Genomic DNA, 21,117 nt, shown 5'->3' on the forward strand with positions numbered 1-21,117 from the left:
GGATTTGGTAGAGTTAGATATGATCGAGTTTGACGTGATTATGGGTATGGATTGGCTAGCTTCTTGCTATGCTAATGTTGACTGTCAAAAGAAGATAGTCCGATTCCAATTCCCAGGGGAGCCAGTTATAGAGTGGGCAGGTAATACAGTATCGCCGAGGGGTAAGTTTATTTCATACCTCAAGGCTGAGAAAATGATCAGAAAGGGGTATATTTATCATCTGGTCCGTGTTCATGATTTAGAGGCAGAGGCACCGACTCTTCAGTCAGTCCCAGTGGTTAATGAATTTGTAGATGTATTCCCAGATGAGCTTCCGGGTCTACCTCCCGAACGAGAGATAGAGTTTGCTATTGATCTGTTGCCAGACACTCAGCCTATCTCTATTCCTCCGTACAGAATGGCACCTGCAGAATTAAAAGAATTGAAAGAGCAGCTGAGAGATTTATTGGAGAAGGGTTTCATTCGGCCTAGTGCGTCACCCTGGGGAGCTCCAGTATTATTTGTGAGGAAGAAAGACGGCTCGCTGCGGATGTGCATTGATTATCGGCAGTTGAATAAGGTAACCATCAAGAATAAATATCCCCTCCCCAGGATTGATGATTTGTTTGATCAGCTGCAGGGTGCCAGGTACTTCTCGAAGATAGACCTGCGATCGGGTTACCATCAGGTACGGGTACGAGAGGCTGATATTCCCAAGACAGCATTCAGGACCCGATATGGGCACTATGAGTTCAGAGTTATGTCTTTTGGGCTGACAAATGCCCCAGCAGTATTTATGGACCTGATGAATCGGGTATTCAGACCGTTCTTGGATATGTTTGTGATCGTATTTATCGATGATATTCTGGTTTATTCTCGGTCAGAAGCAGAGCATGCAGACCATTTGAGGACGGTACTTGGCACACTTCGGCACCAGGAATTATATGCTAAATTTTCTAAGTGTGAATTCTGGTTATCTTCAGTGGCATTTCTGGGACATATTATTGGGGCTGATGGCGTCCGGGTGGATACCCAGAAGATCGAGGCCGTAAAGAATTGGCCTAGACCTACGACGCCGACAGAGGTGCGTAGCTTTCTGGGATTGGCTGGTTATTATCGGAGATTCGTGGAGAAGTTTGCTTCCATTTCAGCGCCTTTGACAAGGCTGACTCAGAAGGGAGCTAAGTTTCAGTGGTCAGATGCTTGCGAGCGTAGCTTCCAGTTGCTGAAAGAGAAGTTGACTACGGCTCCAGTCCTGACTCTTCCGGAGGGTCCAGATGGGTATGTGATTTATTGTGATGCCTCTGGTATTGGTTTGGGATGTGTGTTGATGCAGCATGGCAGGGTGATAGCTTATGCTTCCCGGCAGCTCAGAAAACATGAAAAGAATTATCCTACTCACGATTTGGAGCTGGCCGCGGTCATTCATGCCTTGAAGATGTGGAGACATTACTTATATGGGGTTCACGTTGACATTTATACAGATCATAAGAGCCTTCAGTACATCTTTAGGCAAAAGGAGCTGAACTTGCGGCAGCGGAGGTGGTTAGAGTTGCTGAAAGATTATGATGTTGACATTCTCTACCATCCTGGGAAAGCTAATGTTGTGGCGGATGCACTCAGCCGCAAGTCTATGGGCAGCCTAGTAGACGTGCCATCAGAGAGTAAAGAAATGGTTCGCGATATTCATCAGTTGGCTAGTCTTGGAGTTCGCTTGGCTGATTCTGGAGATGTTGGGGTTTCTGTTCGAGGTATTGCTGAGTCCTCTATTACAGAAGATATTAAGCGGCATCAGTATGAGGATCCTATTCTGGCAAAGTACAGAGACGCAGCGCTGGCACAGGAGAAGACTCCGTTTGAGATTTCACCTAATGGAGTGTTATTTCACAGAGGCAGATTGTGTGTACCTGACGTTGCAGGGTTGCGGCGACAGGTTATGGGCGAGGCACATTACGCCCGATATTCTGTTCACCCAGGGTCGACGAAGATGTACCATGATATCAGATGCCTATATTGGTGGGACGGTATGAAAAGAGATATAGCAGAGTTCGTTGCTCAGTGTCCAAATTGCCAGCAGGTTAAGATTGAGCACCAGAAGCCCGGTGGGCTATTGCAGGAGATGGAGATACCGACGTGGAAGTGGGAGATCATTAATATGGACTTTATTACAGGTCTACCTCGCACTCCACGGAGGTATGATTCTATTTGGGTTATTGTTGATCGGCTGACGAAATCAGCCCATTTTCTTCCGGTTCGGACCACCTATTCAGCTGAGGATTATGCCAGGCTTTATGTCAGGGAGATTGTACGACTTCATGGAGTTCCGGTGTCTGTTATTTCCGATAGAGGTGCCCAGTTTACAGCTAGGTTCTGGAGATCGTTTCAGGAAGGATTGGGAACCCAGGTGAGCCTGAGTACAGCCTTCCATCCCCAGTCTGACGGACAGGCCGAGCGCACTATTCAGACATTGGAAGATATGTTGCGTGCCTGCGTTATTGATTTCAGGGGTAGCTGGGACGACCATTTACCGCTTGTTGAGTTTGCATATAACAACAGCTACCACTCCAGTATTCAGATGGCACCCTATGAGGCTTTGTATGGCAGGAAATGCAGATCTCCGATTGGTTGGTTTGACGTGGGTGAGACTCAGTTCATCGGTCCAGATGTGGTCCAGCAGGCCGTGGATAAGGTGAGACTTATTCGAGAGAGATTGCTAGCGGCCCAGAGTCGACAGAAATCTTATGCTGATAAACGACGTCGACCGTTAGAGTTTCAGATTGGCGATTGGGTGTTCCTGAAAGTGTCGCCTATGAAAGGTGTTATGAGATTCGGCAAGAAAGGGAAGCTCAGTCCGAGATATATTGGGCCGTATCAAATTATTCGTACAATAGGCAAGGTGGCCTATGAATTAGATCTGCCAGCTGATTTGGGAGCGGTACACCCGGTATTTCATGTTTCTATGCTTCGTAAGTGTATTGGTGACCCTTCCAGAGTTTTTCCTGTAGATGATATTCAAGTCACAGAGGAGCTATCTTATGAGGAGCAGCCTATAGCCATATTGGATCGTCAGGTAAAAAGGTTGCGGAACAAAGATATGGCTTCTGTTAAAGTGCTGTGGCGGAACAATAACCGAGAGGAAATGACCTGGGAAGCTGAGGAGCATATGAAGAAGAAGTATCCTCATTTATTTTCGGAACCTACAGGTAATCCAATTCTCTATTTGACTTTGTTGTTTGATCAATAAATGTATGGTTGTGATAGTTGAGAAGGAAACTCCCCCAAATTGTTTGTATGACCCGTGAGATAAATCTAACATTCGCGGACGAATGTTCTTAAGGGGGGGAGGATGTTAGAACCCGTATTTTTGTACAGTGGAATAATCTGGATTAATTACGATAAGTTAGGGACAAAATTATTTCGGGATACAAAGTCGGGATTCTTGACCTTCGATTTTATTTTGAGATATAAGTTGTGCATGAATTTATTGGTATGGATCAATTAGGAAAAATTTGGGACCAAAAGTGATAAAATTAGAAGTGGAAAGTCATCCACAAATTCCATGTGGTGCCCACACAATTTGGTGTCATCTTTTAAGTGGTCCAACTCATTTAATGTGGGCCAAGGGACAACAATGCACTTCATATTAGTTAAAAGATGACCATGTATTCATCTTTCTCACTTCCCACAAAAAAAAAAATATCTAAAAGTTGAAGGAGAAAACCCCCAACCTCACGGCCAAGTTGAAAAAAAAATCAAGATCAATTCTAGCCTTCCAAAAATTATTTCTTTGGCACAAATCAACTATATTGAGGTCCCTAAGTAGCGTGGAAGCATTGTGGGAGCGATCAATCCACTATTTCTCATCTTGTGGAAACCCTAGGCTTGTGGAAGTTGAAGATAAAAAGGTAAGATTTGATCTTGTTCTTGTGTTATGATGGTTATATTCATGTTGTAGTATCTTATTATGGTTAAAAATCATGAAATAAAGAATGGTGAAGTGGATGCCATATGTATGAGGGTTGGGCGTGTGATGGGTGTTGTTGTGTTGTGATTGAAATTATGAATTAATGTTTAGTTAGTTGATTATGATCATTGTAAGGTGAAGAACAATTGGGAATCGTCCATATATGTGTATGTGTAGTGTTGATTGAAATGGTTCACATTATATGACAACGAGCGAATGAATATCGCTTAATGTTTTAATCGTCGTCGCTTTGAATTTTATGCTGGAAATGAATGTTCATTGGTTCAAATTGAGGTTGTAGATGTTGCGGACTGATTTGGGGGCTTTTGTATATTTAATGTAATTGGTATATGGGCGAGATAGTATTGTTAGAAGGTGAATTGTGAATACAAACCATAATTTGTAAATGAAGAAAAAGTTAGAGGGGCTGTTTCGGTTAGGGGGCTGTTTCGGGTAGCTGGAGAAAAATTTGGATTATTGGAAATGTTGTATGAATTGCTTAGAATGTCCTTAAATATTGTTGGTAGGGGCATGGGTTAGTATGTGAATGTATAAGCGTCGATTTTGGCTTGAAGGTAAGTTGTCGAATTGAATTTATGTAAGTTGTTGAATAGTGGAAAAAGAAAGCTATTGTTGTTGTATTGCTTTCCGAATTAGTTGTTGATGTTGTTAGGTTGGTTGTTGCTGTTGTTGTTGATTGATATGGCCGAGTTAAATTCTCGGGGTAGCCTATTTACAGGGGAAATGCCGCCCAAATTTCCGTAGAGTTAAGGGCGAAATTGGAATTTAATGCCCAAAAAGTCTTTAGCTAATGTTTGGCATTTTATGGCTTGTTTGTAGACCTTGGGCAGCCCGAATCATAGTTTGGACTTAGCTGGAGTTGGATCATATTGGAGAGCGTTTGAGGTATGTAAAGCAACCTTCCTTCTTTTGGCGTGCCTTAGTTTCACATAGGCTAGATTGGAGCTTTAAGGGAATTCCAAATTCGAGATCCGAGCATGTTATGATCCATATATATATATTCTTTGGCACTCTTATGTATGTTTTTATGAAATATGAACCATGATGTATTTGAAGTAATCGCTTTCCGAAATTCGCATGGAAAATGTTCGCTTTAAGGAATTTTGTAATCTCTGAATGCCATATTTTTCGCATAGAGGCTCGGATCGCTCCAATAATTTTTATAGGAGTTTGCTTGATGTATAATGGGTATGTTTTTCATAGGCGGACTCAGTTCGGGTCTATACTCGTCCGTGGGTCCCGCGACGCCCTTTATGTAAATTCGACAACTTTGAATCAAAAAGTGATAATTATTACTCCGATTTCAAATATGACTATTTTACTTATCCTTCGGATTTATAATAATGATTTTATGCATATGATTCCTCACTACTCCGCTCGTGCCTACTATGATATCGTTCGCCGGTTCCCGGGCCGGTTCTGTTGTCGTGCGCTTTTTGATATATTCCGGTGTTATGCTGTGTTTATGGTTCACCGTGCTCCTTGCTCGAGGGCCGGGTTCCACTTATGTTTGGCGTTATGCTGTGTTTGGCGTTATGCTGTGTTGTGATGTGTGACGGGGATTCGGAGATTTGAAACTTTCTGGTGTTATGCTGTGTTGTGGCGCCATCGACAGGCGGGCGACCACATTTTTCCAGTGCCCTATGCATAATTTATACTTTGGGAATAAACATTTTGATATGTATTATTTTCTATATATCTGATTCGATTATTATTCAGATTTATTTCTGTACCTTCTGCTTTGCATACTCAGTACATATTTCGTACTGACCCCCTTCTCCGGGGGCTGCGTTTCATGCCCGCAGGTACAGACGCACAGCCTGGTGATCCACCTGTTTAGGACACCCTTTCTGCTATTCGGAGTGCTCCTCTCTTTCCGGAGCTTATACTTTTGGTATATATATTTATTAGTGCATTTGTATATATTCGTTCATGGGTACGGCGGGGCCCTGTCCCGTCATATGATTCTGTCGGTCTGTTTAGAGGTCTGTGGACATGTTTGTGGGTTAGGGTCTTTCTGTATGGATGTATGTACATGTCGTTTGGGTGATCCCATACGCCGAGGCGGCCGGTCCGCATATGTTGTTTGGGCGATCCTATACGCCGAGGCGGCCGGTCCGCATATGTTTATATCTTGCTTGGTTAGCCCTGTGTGGCTTTTGTTGGTATTTTCTGCGTGCAGGGTATATTGGATAGTCCGTAAAACAAAGGAAACTCTGCCGAAATTTTTCTGGAAATTACTTAAATTTGAAATAAAGCCTTGTCGGCTTCCGCCATATACTAGAATGAGTTGATGGAATTTGAGATAATACTTAATAGATGGGTTCGGGTGCTCAGATCGGGCACTAGTCACGGCCTACGGGGTTGGGTCGTGACACTGTGCATGTTAACGATTAAACCAATAACCCGAACCGATTATTAGATTATTGGATTAATGGTTTGGGTTAATGGGTTATTGGTTCGGGTATCGGGTGGTGTTCTCTAGTTATTGGAGTATCGGTTCGGGTCTCGGGTTCACCACTTTTGTTAACGGGTCAACCGATAACCCGATAACCATTTATTTAATTACAATTATGCCCTTCCATATATAACCTTTCATATATAATTTGTGGAGTCCACTGTCCAGCGTTCCATATAACCCTTCCATATATAATTACTATGCCTATTATAGCTAGATATGTTTTTCGATTTAACTTTGTGAATGATTTCTGTTACCTAAAGAGGAACTTGGTATATTGTATAATCACCATCGCTTGTAAGTGTGAATTTAGGTGCAAGGAGTGCTTGCACAATGAGTCTAAGGACTAAGATGCCTCAATAGTCTGATAAAGTTCTACTCATGAACACCGGGACTAAGGAATAGAATTAATCTGTTTGGCATGGCTCCAATTGATCGAAATCGATCCACAGCATTGCCACCAAGTTAACACTTGCCTACCAGTAGGCTACTAGTCCCTTATGAGTTTTGATGGAGCAAAGCTGCAATTGATTTCTTTGAATGGTACATTTTTATAGTTAACTGTTGCAGACACTTTCTTTTGTAGCTACTTTATTCATTTTGCATCTCATTAATTCGTTTCTGATTCTGCTTTGAAGATGGGTTCTTTGTTCTTGAAAAAATTTCGTGTGATATCTTAACGGTTAAACCGATAACGATAAAAAACCGATTAACCAATAACCCAATAACCAATATCTTAACGATTCTTTAACGGTTTAACATGTCTACAAACCGATAACTTTCAAACCCGAACCGAACCACCCGATACGCAGCCCTAGTGGCATGCCACGTGTCATTCACCTCATCAAATGTCAGTGCCACGTAGGATTATTAGATGTCCACCTCGGACAATCTTAACGGAGAAGGGGTATATTTGAACCTTTTCTCATAGTACAGGAGTATATTTGAACCAATAGTATAACGGTAGGGGTATATTTGGACCCAAAGTGTAACGATGGGTATATTTGAACCTTTTCCCATAGTACAGAGGTATATTTGGCCCTTTTCCCTTTTTTAAAAAACTTTTTTTTAATTTCCTTTGTCCTTCAGTATTCAAGAATCACACGTTTTCAGATTATATCTTCCCTTTGAAGAAGGGAAAGACGAATCTAGATGATGTTTGACATTTGCATTTTTTATTTTTTCAATATCCTTGAACATTATTGAAGAATATATGACCATTTTCCTCCAAAGACTTGATCAACTCATTGATATTAGGGTTAATAGTATTATTGGCCTTAATTATTAGTAAATTCTGATTTAGTCCTTATGGATATTTGATTAAGCATATTTAACTTTCAATTAATTGAAATAAGCAAATTTGATCCATTTGTTTATAAGCAAATTTCCTAGAGTATTAATTAACCCTTTTATCATTTTATTATATATGTTATGTCAAATTCTACTATTGGTTCCGATTTGTAGGTGATGTACTTCTAAAATAGTTTATATAGAGTATTTCATACATAAAGGACCAACAACACATATTTTAATTAACTAAAGGTTAAATGTGTTGAGTCATATATCAGAAGGACTAAAATTGAAATTAATCCATAACTGAAGGACCAAATTGCTATTACCCTCTTGAAAGTATCATTTTCTTTTCGGAAAAGGGCCAAATATACCCCTGTACTATGGGAAAAGGTTCAAATATACCCCTCGTTATACTTTGGGTCCAAATATACCGTTGCCGTTATACTATTGGTTCAAATATACCCCTGTACTATGAGAAAAGGTTCAAATATACCCCTTCTCCGTTAAGACTGTCCGAGGTGAACATCTAATCCTACGTGACACTGACATTTGATGAGGTCGATGACACGTGGCATGCCACCTCAACGCCCCTAACCCATTTTACCCCTCACCTCCACCACTAAAATTTCCTTCCCCTTCACCACCATTGCCACCAAATTCACTAACTCAAATTACTCACTTTCAGGTGGAGGATTTTAATTATTTGTAATGTGGATGTTGTAATACAATTTGCTTGCAGTAGTGTTAAGGTCGAGGCAATGTAATGAAATTTAGGCGTGCACTAGCATTTCTCTTTGATTGCCGAATCCTCACATGTTTGTCGACCCGATTCTGTTTTCATGACTCCTCAAATTTGATCGGAAAAAAATAAACTTGAAAGGAAAAGAAACTCCAGTAAAATGAGAACTAACCTAATGTCCTCTTAACTGAGAAGGAAAAGTGTGATTTATTTTCCAAAATAGTCTCGCCTCTAGGGCGGAGCCAGAACATTTGATAAGGGGGTTTAAAAAAAGGGGACTGGATGAAAAGGGGTTAAAAAAGTGTCGTTACAGAGAATCGAACCCGCAACCATGAGCTCAATAGTAGGCGCCTCAGCCGCTGAGCTGAGGGATGCAACATTAATATTTATACTTGAATAAAAAAATTGACCCCATATATATAGTGCAATTTTCCGACGAAGGGGGTTCGATTGACACCCTTTGCACCCCTGTAGTTCCGCCCCTGCTCGCCTCGAGCATGCATTATTAGTCACGGACTAAAACATCTTGTCCAATTCCACCATTGTATTAAGGACAACAGTTTTGTTATAACGCATTGACGATAGTAAATGTTTCTTACTCATGAATGATGAATCTGACCATCAGTACTTAAAATAAGTATCAGCAAGCAAATTTAGTGGTGGAGGGGTAAAATGGGTTAAGGGCGTTGAGGTAGCCTGCCACATGACATTCACCTCATCAAATGTCAGTGCCACGTAGGATTAGATATCCACCTCGGACAGTCTTAACGGAGAAGGGGTATATTTGAACCTTTTCTCATAGTAGAGGGGTATATTTGAACCAATAGTATAACGGCAGGGGTATATTTGGACTCAAAGTATAACGAGGGGTATATTTGGACTCAAAGTATAACGAGGGGTATATTTGAACCTTTTCTCATAGTACAGGGGTATATTTGGCCCTTTTCCGTTAAAAAAAAAATCAAATTTTGAACAGATAGACGATATTTTCAGATTTTTCAATATCAATTACATAATACCCCTACTAGGTTAGTGGTTGCAACATTATACATAAGTCTACATGATTAGCACTTTATTTGATTTCTTAAATAGCTTGTGTTCACAAAATGCTCGAACATGTGATCAGCATGTTTTCTGACTTTTTCAATTTCATATCTATTTTCTGCATACCCAGCCTATCAGAAATTGCCGTATTTCTATAATAAGTCCCCTCAGATGCTGGTAAAGTGGTGATATTCTTTAATAATAACCATGCGAAATAATTTTCAATATTTTATATCTGTCCTCCTTTTTCTTTTATTTTTGTTAACATTGAACTAATTGGTCTAAATTATTGACCACATTCGTTCCTGTTCCATCACTTTTTTTTTTTTTGGGTACATGTGATGCCTTTTCTTTTTTAAAATTATATTATCACTGGAGGACACCTGTAAACTTGACAAGAACATTTGGGAAATGATTGTTATTAAAAATTTCGTATGGCAATAAATTAAAGCAAATGTATTCTTGGTATGAATGTCTCTATTGGACTCTATAATCAGAAAAGTCTTTCTCACAATTAGGGGCGTACAAAGTAAACCGATAAACCGCACCAAACCGATAAACCGAGTCACACTGAGAAAAAACCCGACTAGTGATTTGGTTTGACTTGGTTTGGTGTTGAAAAAAAAAACCCGACCATAATTGGTTTGATTTGGTTTTAACTAAAAAAAAGTCAAACCGAACCAAACCAACCCGACATTACATGTATTCAATTTTTAAAATATTTTATACATAAAAATATTTATTTATAATGTAATTTATAAATATTTCTTAAATTTTTTCGTAGTTCTTTATGTATTATCATATTATTCAAGATTGAACTTAGAATTTTGAATGTCAATAAGTTTTATATCCTATGAATGTTAGTAACTCCAATAAAGTCCAAACCAAAATCAACTCAACACTAATGCTGACAAAAGTAATTCAATTTACCACTAAGAATGACAATAAAGTTGGATATCTATTCTTTAGTTTTGCATAATTTATTTAGAGAGTGAAAAAACATAACTTAAGTTTTTTTTTTCTTTGTCATGTAATTAATACTTATTAGCCGTACTTATTTTAGCATGACTTAGTATTTTTAGATGATGGTCATTTTCTTTATGGCTTGTTAATTAGCAATGTTTATTTTAACCGATTTTATTAGCTTTTGTTGAATATTTTAATACAATGTCATCAATCTTCTCACATTTTATGTTATTTTCTTAAGAAAAATCTTAATTATATAGTTGTATCTTACTAGGGCTAAAGAAATATTTGAAATAAATCTTATATGTTTTATATCAAGACTATTTCGAAAAAAAATCCGAAAAATCCAAGAAAACCGAATAACCCGAGAAAACCCAAGGTTGAAAAACCCGAATTTTATTGATTTGATTTGGTGTTTAAAAAATCGGAACCAATCCGGTCCATGTATACCCACAATTCACACAGATGGAAAAAGTCAGACTAGAATTTACCTACTAAAATACTACTGTAGAGCAAAAGAATTTTAAGTTTCTTTTTACGTGAAACACTGATATGACTAAAATCAGTTGTTTAAAGTAGTTGCTTTTAGGAGAAACTAGGTAATAAATTATAGTAACTTCCTGATTCTCATCATGAGATAAAAGAGGAAAAAGAAAAAAAATATATTAATTCTTTTCTTCAGTTTGAGGAGAATTAGGGTTAATAGCACTTTTGATTGCTCAATTATTAATCAATTCTTATTTAAATGATATCTGACTAAGCACAATAAACCTTCAATTAATTGAATTATACATTTTGATTCCTTTGTTTGTGAATATTCACATTTTTTGTGTAACACCCCGCATCTGGAACTGAGTTTATGCTCATATCATTAGAGTTCTAGTGGAAACACTGAAGGTTTGAGCGTTTGCGAAAATGGTTGATAGGCCTATTTCGGGCAGCGATAACTCCTTGATCCGTTTCGAATCTGGAAGAACTTCCTTGATGAAAGTTGTGGCCCTATTAAATAGCTTTCCAACAGTATATTATGGGGATTAAACGGACATCTGTGCAAAGAGTTATGCCCATTCGACTGGAGCCTGTTCGCTGGAAAATTCATCTGCGTTACGGTGACGTTACGGACCGTAACTCGTGTTACGGGCCGTAACAGTGAGCCGTAACACAGAGAAAATTTCCAGAACCTCACCGGAAATTTCCTCCAAGATACGGTACCAAGATACGGTCCGTCCTTCGTGTTACGGGCCGTAACAGTGGACCGTAACACGGGGAAAATTTCCAGAACCTTACTGGAAATTTTCACCAAGGTACGACACCAAGTTACGGTCCGTCCTTTGTGTTACGGGACCGTAACATGGGGTGTATCTTGGTCCGCAATTACGTTTCGGGTCACCTGACTTCGGGAGGCCATAACTCTATCATAACTTGGGAATTTGGGAAAACTCAAAGAATGAAAGTTGTAGATAATTGAAATACCTTTCCAACCATAGGTCGTGGGTTCACAGGTGACATCGGGATAAGGAGATATTGACGTTTTAAGACAGAAAAGTCCAACCCGTTTTCAAGTTGGGTCAAACCCATTTCCCCTTTGTATATAAGGGAAATGTTAACCCTAGCAGCCCCCAATTCCCACAAATTTCAGATTTTTAGAGAGAGAAAGTGAGAGAGAGGAGAACTAGAGAGAGAAAGTAGAGAATCAACCAAATTTAAGGCCCCGAATCCCGAAGCTCGTGAAGGATAAAGTGTAGTACAAGTTGTTGCCGTCATTTTAAGCTAAAGATCGGACTTGGGGGTGTTGATTTCGTGGTGACTACCCAAAAAGGTAATGTTTCTACTCCCTAATCATTATAGTTGTGAATTGATGAATTCTTGGGAGAATAATAATTGAGTTTGATGAAGAGAATTATATGAACTATGCTCAATTGGTGAGAGGTGTCTCCTTTGGGAGAACAAAAGGGGAGAGGTCACGGGTTCGATACCAGCCGCTGCAGCGTATATCGAATCGTCTGTGTCTCTTGCTCATACAATACCTGAGTATGTCATGTCATGCCAGATCATGTTCATGGGGTCAGATACCCAGGGGGTTCACAGTTGTATGAATGGGTAACACCTTCTGTGGGTCCTCACATTTTGCAATGATTTTCAACCATTTCACCACTTAATCACCCATGATATGTTAAATATGTAATATTAATTCATATTTGATGGTAACATAGTTCTATTGATAGTCAAATACGACATGTTTTCTACGTGATTGGACCAAAAACATACATTTGAACTAATTGAAGATTATTTTAGGTGAGTCATATATTACAAAGACTAAAAGCATAATTTACCAATAATTTTAGGGCCAAAAGTGGAATTATCTCTTTCCATTATTTATGTATGAAAATCACTATCAATTTATCTTAACAAGATTTTACTGGTGAAAAAAACTCATTTCCCTGTATGTTTATTTTTCCTAAATATTTGTACTGATACTTACAATTTAAATTATTATATTTATTACTCAAAGTAGAACAGGGGAATATAGAATATTCTGTTATTAACTTATTATTATGGAGGATTCCAATTATTAACTCCAAAGAAAATCATGATTCATAAAAGTTCCCTTTCCGATTATTAAATCCCAAGAAACGTCATACATTTGTTGATAGTTGCGTTATTTAACATTAAGCATTAATACTTTCAGGTATAATTGCGGGTTGGTCTGGGTGCAGATTAATTTAACAACTATATTTCTATGGTTTGAAAAAGATAGAATAAACAACCATTAGCAAAAACATAAAAGTAGTGGATTTTTTTTTTTTTTTTTTGGCTGACTTGAGACTCAACTGCAAAACCTATCTCACCCAAGTTCAAATGTAACAGATTATCTCGAAAGTGCGATGGATGGGAGTTTTTTTTTTTTTAAAACTTCTCTGTCCATGTAATTGTTTCAAAAAGAACTATATTTCCTCGTTAAAATAATTTACAGAGATATTATTTGGAACAGAGTTATTACAAGTGGGTTGCTAGAGGTCTTGATTGATCAGAAATCTTTTTGTCAGAAAATTATACTATATATACAAAGATCAAAATTATTATTATTTTTATGTTTATATAGTAGATGTTGATTCCCTTGACTTTTTGATATGTTTATTCCTTTACATTTTGAATTCACATAGTGAAAATATTGGTTCTGAGTATTGTTTTCTGAGAAATTAATGATGCAAACCTATATTTTGCGACTTTAATGAAACAAATAAAATTCATGACCATGCATAACTCCTTAAAGTCTCTTTGGGTTTGTTTGGACGTCAAGCCTATACAAAAAGTTGATTTTTTTTCTCTTTCTATAGATTTTGGAGCTGGAATGGACCCGTAAATTGTGGAGAAGCTAGATATTTTTGTTGTGATTGAAACCTTACACCTGAATTGGTAGAGTGAACTTGCACAAAACTAAAAACACGACAAGCAATTTTTGCTTATACATTTGAGTATAATTTTTTGATTGTTTTAATCATGCTTTTATTCTTGATAATGTAATTAATCACAAACTAGGCTAAGCTAATTAATACAGCTGGTCACTCTCTGGCAATGCGCAGAAGAAGTTTAAAAAATTGAAGAGGCTTAGACATCATGGCCATGTGATCAGAGCCTGAGATCTCTTTCTCTGGTGGATTCTTTTCAATCATATACTGTTGAAATAACTTGTTTAGAATTTTATCTTCAACAGCCCCGACAAACATCGCCTAACTGAACCATATTTTTTTGCTTGAAAGAACCATCTCCTTAGAAACATCTTGCACACTGTATAAATATATCGGCCTTACTAGTGTAGTCGCCAACGCCAAGTCCTATAACCAAACAGGGGGGGGGGGGGGGGGGGGGGGGGATTAACAGAAAACACAACTTGATAAGTTCCTTATAATGTTGTCTCTAAAATGGATTTGTACTAAGATAAGCCAGAGAAATTTTCGAGTAGGTTAGTTCAGGAGTCTTCTTAGTCTAGTTGAAGATTTATATATCTGTGCAAACAATTCATAGCCGAGTTCACTATGTCACATTTTGAGAATAAATGGATCTACACAGAAAACTAGAGATGTGGGATACTATCACGTTTAAATCTTGATTACTTAGCTGACCTGGATCGGGCTCAACTGATAAAGATAACTGGCCAAGTACTTCGGACCAAAATTGAAGGTTGTCGGAGGATTGTTGGGTCCATTGTCGTCTGTAACACTATTACCAATTTCAGATACTAATCCTCTGTTGGATTGGGCTCTTCTCCATTTCCCTTCTCTCCATTTTCCTCAAGTTTTAGCTTAGATTAGAAACGCATGACATAGGTTAGAACTAATGACTAATAGCCTGTTTGGCCAAGCTTATTTTTCCCCCAAAAGTACTTATTTTTTCAATAAGTGCTTATTTTAAAAAAAGTGAGGTGTTTGGCCAAGCGGTTGGGAGAAAATAAATACTTTTGGGAGTAGCAGAAGCAGTTTTTCAGAAGCTAAAAAAAATAGTTTTTGCCCAAAAGCACTTTTTTGAAAAATACTTTTGAGAAAAATACACATAGAAACACTTTTTAAAAGCTTGGTCAAACACTAATTGCTGCTCAAAAGTACTTTTTAAATTAATTGGCCAAACACAAACTGTTTTTAGTCAAAAGTACTTTTTTGAAAAATACTTTTGAAAAAAATACCTTTTAAAATAAGCTGTTTTTAGAAGCTTGGTCAAACAGGCTATAAGATTAATTGATTAAAACAAGGCCCTAACCATAGTTTATATAATTAATAACTTATCTATAAATATATAAAAGTATTTTCTCTCTCTTCCTATTTTAATATTCCATCTTTTTTTCAATCACGACAACTCTTTAATGGTGATATTTTCCAGAATATAGACAAGTCTTTCAGAAATATACAATTACCAATTGAATAATGAGATCTATATTATGTAAATTAGTAAGTATCATAATTGAAAAAATTAAAAATATCACCAATTAAATAAAGGGCCTATTAGGGAAAAAAATTAAGTAGCAAAAAATAATCGGATAAATCAGAAAAAATATTTTAATGGGTAGGAAAAGTAAATAGGAAGAGAGAGAAAAAATTTCTAATATATTTATGGATAATTTATTAATTATGTAATCATAGTTAGGGCCTTGTTTTAGTCAATTAAATCTTAGCCATTAATTCTAATTCATGCCATGTGTCTCTAATCCAAGATAGAACTTGGGGAAAATGGAGAGAAGGGAAATGGAGAAGAGCCAAATCCTCCGCTGCTAGCCTGTAACAAAATACTGAGTGGTCGTTTGGTTGCTAGTCAAAATAGTCCCGGGATTACAATCCCGGGACTAATTTATCCCATCAGTTGGTATTATTTTATACCATCTGAAAGATGGTATAAAATAATCCCAGTATAAGTGGGTTAAGAAGGTATAAGTTGAGTTATTCCAGCACTAATTTTTATACCACATTTGGTGCAAGGTATAAAATAATCCCGAGATAAATCTATACCTTATACCAAACGTGGTATAAAAATTAGTACTGGCATAACCCATTTTATACCTCAAACCAAACGACCACCGACAGTATAAGTTTGTAACAAGAAATATATAGTTGCCGCTAAATTTGGCAAAATAATAGTAATATCCTCGTGTAGAGTGTAGTCGCGTTGAGAGTTGGACCAGGCATTAGAGAAGAAAAAAATACAGCAACCGAAATCTTTTCAGGAAAGTTTTCCATGGCTTTAGAAATGGCCAATCCACCAAGGCTATGGCCTACAAGAACCACTTTTTCATGTGCAGGAAGAGAAGCCACGAACTCCATTAGCGGACTCAAGTAATCAGATAAACGGAGGATTTCGAGGACCTGATTCGGCCTTCGGGTCGATCCCTGAAGCACCCAAGTCAAGAGCTGTGACATTATGCCTCGAAGATTTCATCAGTGCCACAATCTTGTACCAAGACCAGGCTCCATGGCATCCCCCATGAACTAGCACAAAGTGCTTCTCAGCTTTAGGCCATTTAGGCTCTGATGTTGTTGAATTTACATATGGAAACAAAAGTATTAGTACTAAACTTATTAGACACTTATTGCTTTTCTCCATAACTTTTTTCTCTTCTCTGGTCTTCAACTATGAGCACGAAATATAGAGAATCTTACAATTAGAGGAGTTAATTTAACCTTTACTAACTTCCCTGATGAGGAAATTAGCAATCAGGTATTGAATGTGTTGTATTACTTGATGAGACTCCAGTGATGTCATAATTAACCTTGATCACATGATTATTTATATGAATTTTGTATTTTTGTTCCATCGACATTTCACTAGGTCAAGGTTAACGTGGGGTTGCAGAATTTTTTATTAACATTTAGAATGTCAGATGTAATGAAAATGATTGAAATGTCTTTTGCTCCAATTCTTCTCTCTCGTGATATTTCACTCATTTGAAAAGATAGGTGGGTCATGGAAGTTTTTCCAGACACGATATTTACACAATGTGTTTTGCTCCTATTCCTTTATACTTGTAACAGTTCTAGTTGGACGGGGTGAGGGGGGACTTTTATAGGGAGATGAGAAAAGGAAGGTTAATCTATTAAATTAGATATCCCTAAGCATAAAAAGGAAAAAAATATAGATCCTTGCATTAGTCTTCTTCCCTGGTACATTTGGTTATTTTGGGCCAAAGTTACATAATGCTTTCGTTGTCTTTGAGCAGGGCAAGTGCACAGATAGCTGATTGGAGGATCGCTATTTTAAGGCATAACTAAAAGTTCCAAAAATTAGCTGCTTCAGAATCAACTTAGACCTGAACTGAAGTTGAAAGTTCAGGTCTAAAGTTACAAACTTCAGACATGCGAGTCTGAAGTTGTGGTTTGACATATTGTTTGTGCATCAAACTTAGGTATGAAGCTAGGATTGGTAATCCCAAATTCAAACCCGTGTATCTGAAGTTTGAACTATACAAGCCTAACTTCAGATTCATATTTCTTATTTTGAACTTCAGATATACATTCGGGTATGAAGTCAAGATAACTTCAGACCTGAATGTTTGATGTTAACAAACATTGATCTTCGACACACTATTATTATTTACCATAATTTTTTTCTCTTCCACCACCCGACTTATGTCTCCACTAATTTTGTTGTTTGACACATACAACTGTAGAGAAATATAGCCGAAGAAAAAGTAAATCGGAGAGACCTTCTGCTAGCCCAAGATCGGAAGATTTAACTAAAGAAGAGGAAACTTTGAAAAGGAGAACTTTGTTATGGAACAAGACTTCTTGAATTGACTTGAATTACTTTGAAGGTAATTGTGTTGGGTTAACTTGGGTTGCTTACAAATGACTATAGTTACCCTCATTTATACTTGTGTAGAGATGATTCTAGATACTATTCTAGATACATCTACAAGAAATATCTAGTAAATATTTATCTTCTAGCACTACTCTAGAATATCTAGATTTTTTTCAAGATACTTATCCAAAATACTATACTAGTCTATTCTAGAATCTTTACCAAATATTTAGAATTTTTTGTACTTCCAAAAAATCAACTTTATTTCTTCACAACAACTTCCGCAAAACACAGAGTTTATCCCACTCAACGTAAAACATTGGACCTTCAATGTTGCTGTACTCGAAATAGAGTTCCTCAATAGTCAATGTGTCATGGCATTACACAACCATTTAGGCAACACAGAATTAACAAAAGAATCTTGATTGAAGCTTCAACCTCTATCTAGAGCTCAGAGGTTATTTAAGACACTGAATTTTATGAGAATGTTCTTATTATAACCTACTTTCATTATAACTGGTTGCATCAAGTATGGAGTTCTTCAGAGCACCATTTTCTAGAACTGCAGATACTAAAGGTGCACGAAAACTTGTAAATTTTTTTAAAAGAAGATAGGCAACTTGCTTCTATATTGTATACTGAGGTATAACGTTTTGATTATTTCAATTATGCTTTTATTCTTGATATCATGTAATCACAAGTCAAGATAGCTGTCACTGGTTGGCAATGGGTAGAAGAGTAGTAAAAAGTTGAAGGGGCTTAGACATCATGACCATGTGATCAGATCCTGAGATCTCTTTCACTTCATCTGGTGGATTCCTATCAATCATACTCCGCTGGAATTCCTTAGTCAGAGTTTTATCTTCAGCAGCCACGACGAACACTCGCCTAACTGATCCATATCTTTTGCTTGAAAGAACCATCTCCTTCAATATGTCTTCCAGACTGTACAAGTATACCGGCCTTACTAGTGTAGCAGCCAGCGCCAAATCCTATAACCAAACAAGGGAGAAGAAACACAATTTGATAACTTCCTTATGATATTGTGTCCAAAATGGATGTGTACAAGTATTAGATAAGCTAGTAAATTTTCGACTATGTTCATCAGGAGTAGTTGATTGATTAACTTGATTTGATGATTCATATCGCTGACTCCACTCATTTGAATTGAGGCATAGTTGATTAATTGATTAAATAACAACTGATTGTATTTGTGAAAACAATTCACATTTGGGCCATTCGCACGATCAATAAATCATAATTCGGCTATTTCACTTTGAAATTTTGATTATACTTAGCTTACCTGAATCGGGCTCAGCTGATAAAGATAACTTGCCAAGTACTTCGGACCAAAGTTTAAGGTTGTTGGAGGATTATTGGGCCCATTGTCATATGTAACAATATTATCAAGTTCAGATACTATTCCACTGGAAGACTGTAATGAAATGTGAAACATGAAAAGAGTTAGATTATCAGAGAAGAGATTGCCTCTTAGTGCTAAAGCCGGCGAAATGATACCTCAATGAAAACTGTGGTTGCATTGAGAGTTGGACCAGGCATCAGAGCAGTGACAAATACAGCAACTGAAATCGTTTCTGGAAAGCTTTCCATGGCTTTAGAAATTGCGAATCCACCAAAGCTATGGCCTCCAAGAACCACTTTTTCGTGTGCAGGAAGAGAAGCCATGAACTCCGACTGAAGTAATCAGATAAATGTGGGATTTCAAGGACTTGCTTTGGGTTGATCCCTGAAGCACCCAAGTCAAGAGCTGTTACATTGTTCCCCGAAGATCTCATCAATGCCATAAGCTTGTACCAAGACCAGGCTCCATGGCATGCCCCGTGAACTAGCACAAAGTGTTTGCTATCTTTAGGCCTTTTAGGCGCTGACTTAGTTGCATTTACATATGGCAAGAGAAGTATCAGAAGGAAACCCATCAGGTACTTGCTTTTCTCCATTTCTTTTGGACTATGATCAGTTGAGAACATGGAATGAACATTACAAAGGATCTTACTATAATTGGAGGAGTTGACATTTACTAACTTCCCTTAAGAAGAAACCCCAGGTGACAATCAGGTATAGGGTTGTATTTTTTAATTGAAGGTTGTTTCTTGGAAGTTAAAAGAATCCACTAAGTCAATTAGAGGTAGATCATATAAATAATTGAATTATTGAGGCCTAGAGACTGTAGACAGATAGATTTCTGCTGATTACTGCTATAGTCTTTCAGAGAATATCTCATATACAATACAGAATAAACCAAAGACATGAGAATTTTATAATACGTGTGGCGATTTTCTTGCAGAGGACTCTGTCACCCTTTTGACTTCAAACTGCCTAAAGCTCATCAAAGTACTGTAAAGTTGGCGTCCTTTCATAAAAATGGAAACCAAAGTATGTTCAGCAAATAGAATGAAAACAAGAATTTAGAGATCTGTTTGGGTTTTTATCAAAGTTGGACAGCTAGTTTCTTTGTATACATCTCAACATTTGGTGTAATCTTTAAGAGACTTGTAAAGAAATATAGCAGAAGAAAAAGTAAATCGGGGAAACCTTTTGCTAGCCCAAGCTCGTTAACTAAGATCGGAAGATTCAACTAAAGAAGAGGAAGCTTTGGAAAGGAGAAAGAAAATTCTTAGATAAGTGAACTTGATTCTAGAAGAAAAACTTTCTTGATTTCACTTGAATGACTTGGTTACAAATGCTCAAGGCCACCCCTATTTATACTTGTCTAGGGATGGTTCAAGAAATTCTTCAAGATACATCTATAAGAAAAATCTAGTAAACTTTATCTCCTAGCAATAATGTAGGCTATCTATAAATCTCTTCAAGATATTTATCCAAGATACTATCCTAGGCTATTCTAAAATCTTTACTAAATATCTAAGATTTTTTTGTAGCTCCAAAAAATCTACTTTATAATTCCACACTCCCCCCTTAAAGTGATTTTTTGGAAGCTATCCCGAACTTATCGCAGAAGAACTTAGACGAAGCTTTTGGACGTGCCTTGGTGAAGATCTCAACAATATTTTCCCGACACTTCTTCATTCTTCAAATGGTGATGGTTTTCCGTTAATAATTAGGCCTCCAAATAAACATGAATACGTCTTGATAAAATTTTCATCTCTGTAGTGGGCAAACTTGACAATATTTCTTGTTGGCCTTTGCGAACCACTTGAATCATCTTCATACTGAGTTTCTTATTCTTGAGTTTCCAGATTCCCCCTTTCTCTTAGCTCCTTGACAATTGTGTTATCTGGAGAAACACATGATTCAGTAACGATTTGACCATTATTTTCCTTTGAAGCCTTAGCTCCACTGTAGGATCCACTGTCATATTCCCTTTCCAACTCCTCTATAAACTGTTTT

General features: G+C 37.4%; 2 pseudogenes; both read right to left on the reverse strand.

Annotated features, from left to right (window-relative positions):
* Window positions 1-15,756: 15,756 nt before the first annotated feature.
* LOC132600240 (methyl jasmonate esterase 1-like) lies at window positions 15,757-16,768 on the reverse strand (annotated as a pseudogene).
* A 1,153-nt stretch (window positions 16,769-17,921) lies between these two features.
* Window positions 17,922-19,736, reverse strand: LOC132600241 (methyl jasmonate esterase 1-like; annotated as a pseudogene).
* Between the last annotated feature and the right edge of the window lie 1,381 nt (window positions 19,737-21,117).

Source organism: Lycium barbarum, chromosome 6 (assembly GCF_019175385.1).
Source record: "Lycium barbarum isolate Lr01 chromosome 6, ASM1917538v2, whole genome shotgun sequence".
Taxonomy (NCBI): Eukaryota; Viridiplantae; Streptophyta; class Magnoliopsida; order Solanales; family Solanaceae; genus Lycium; species Lycium barbarum.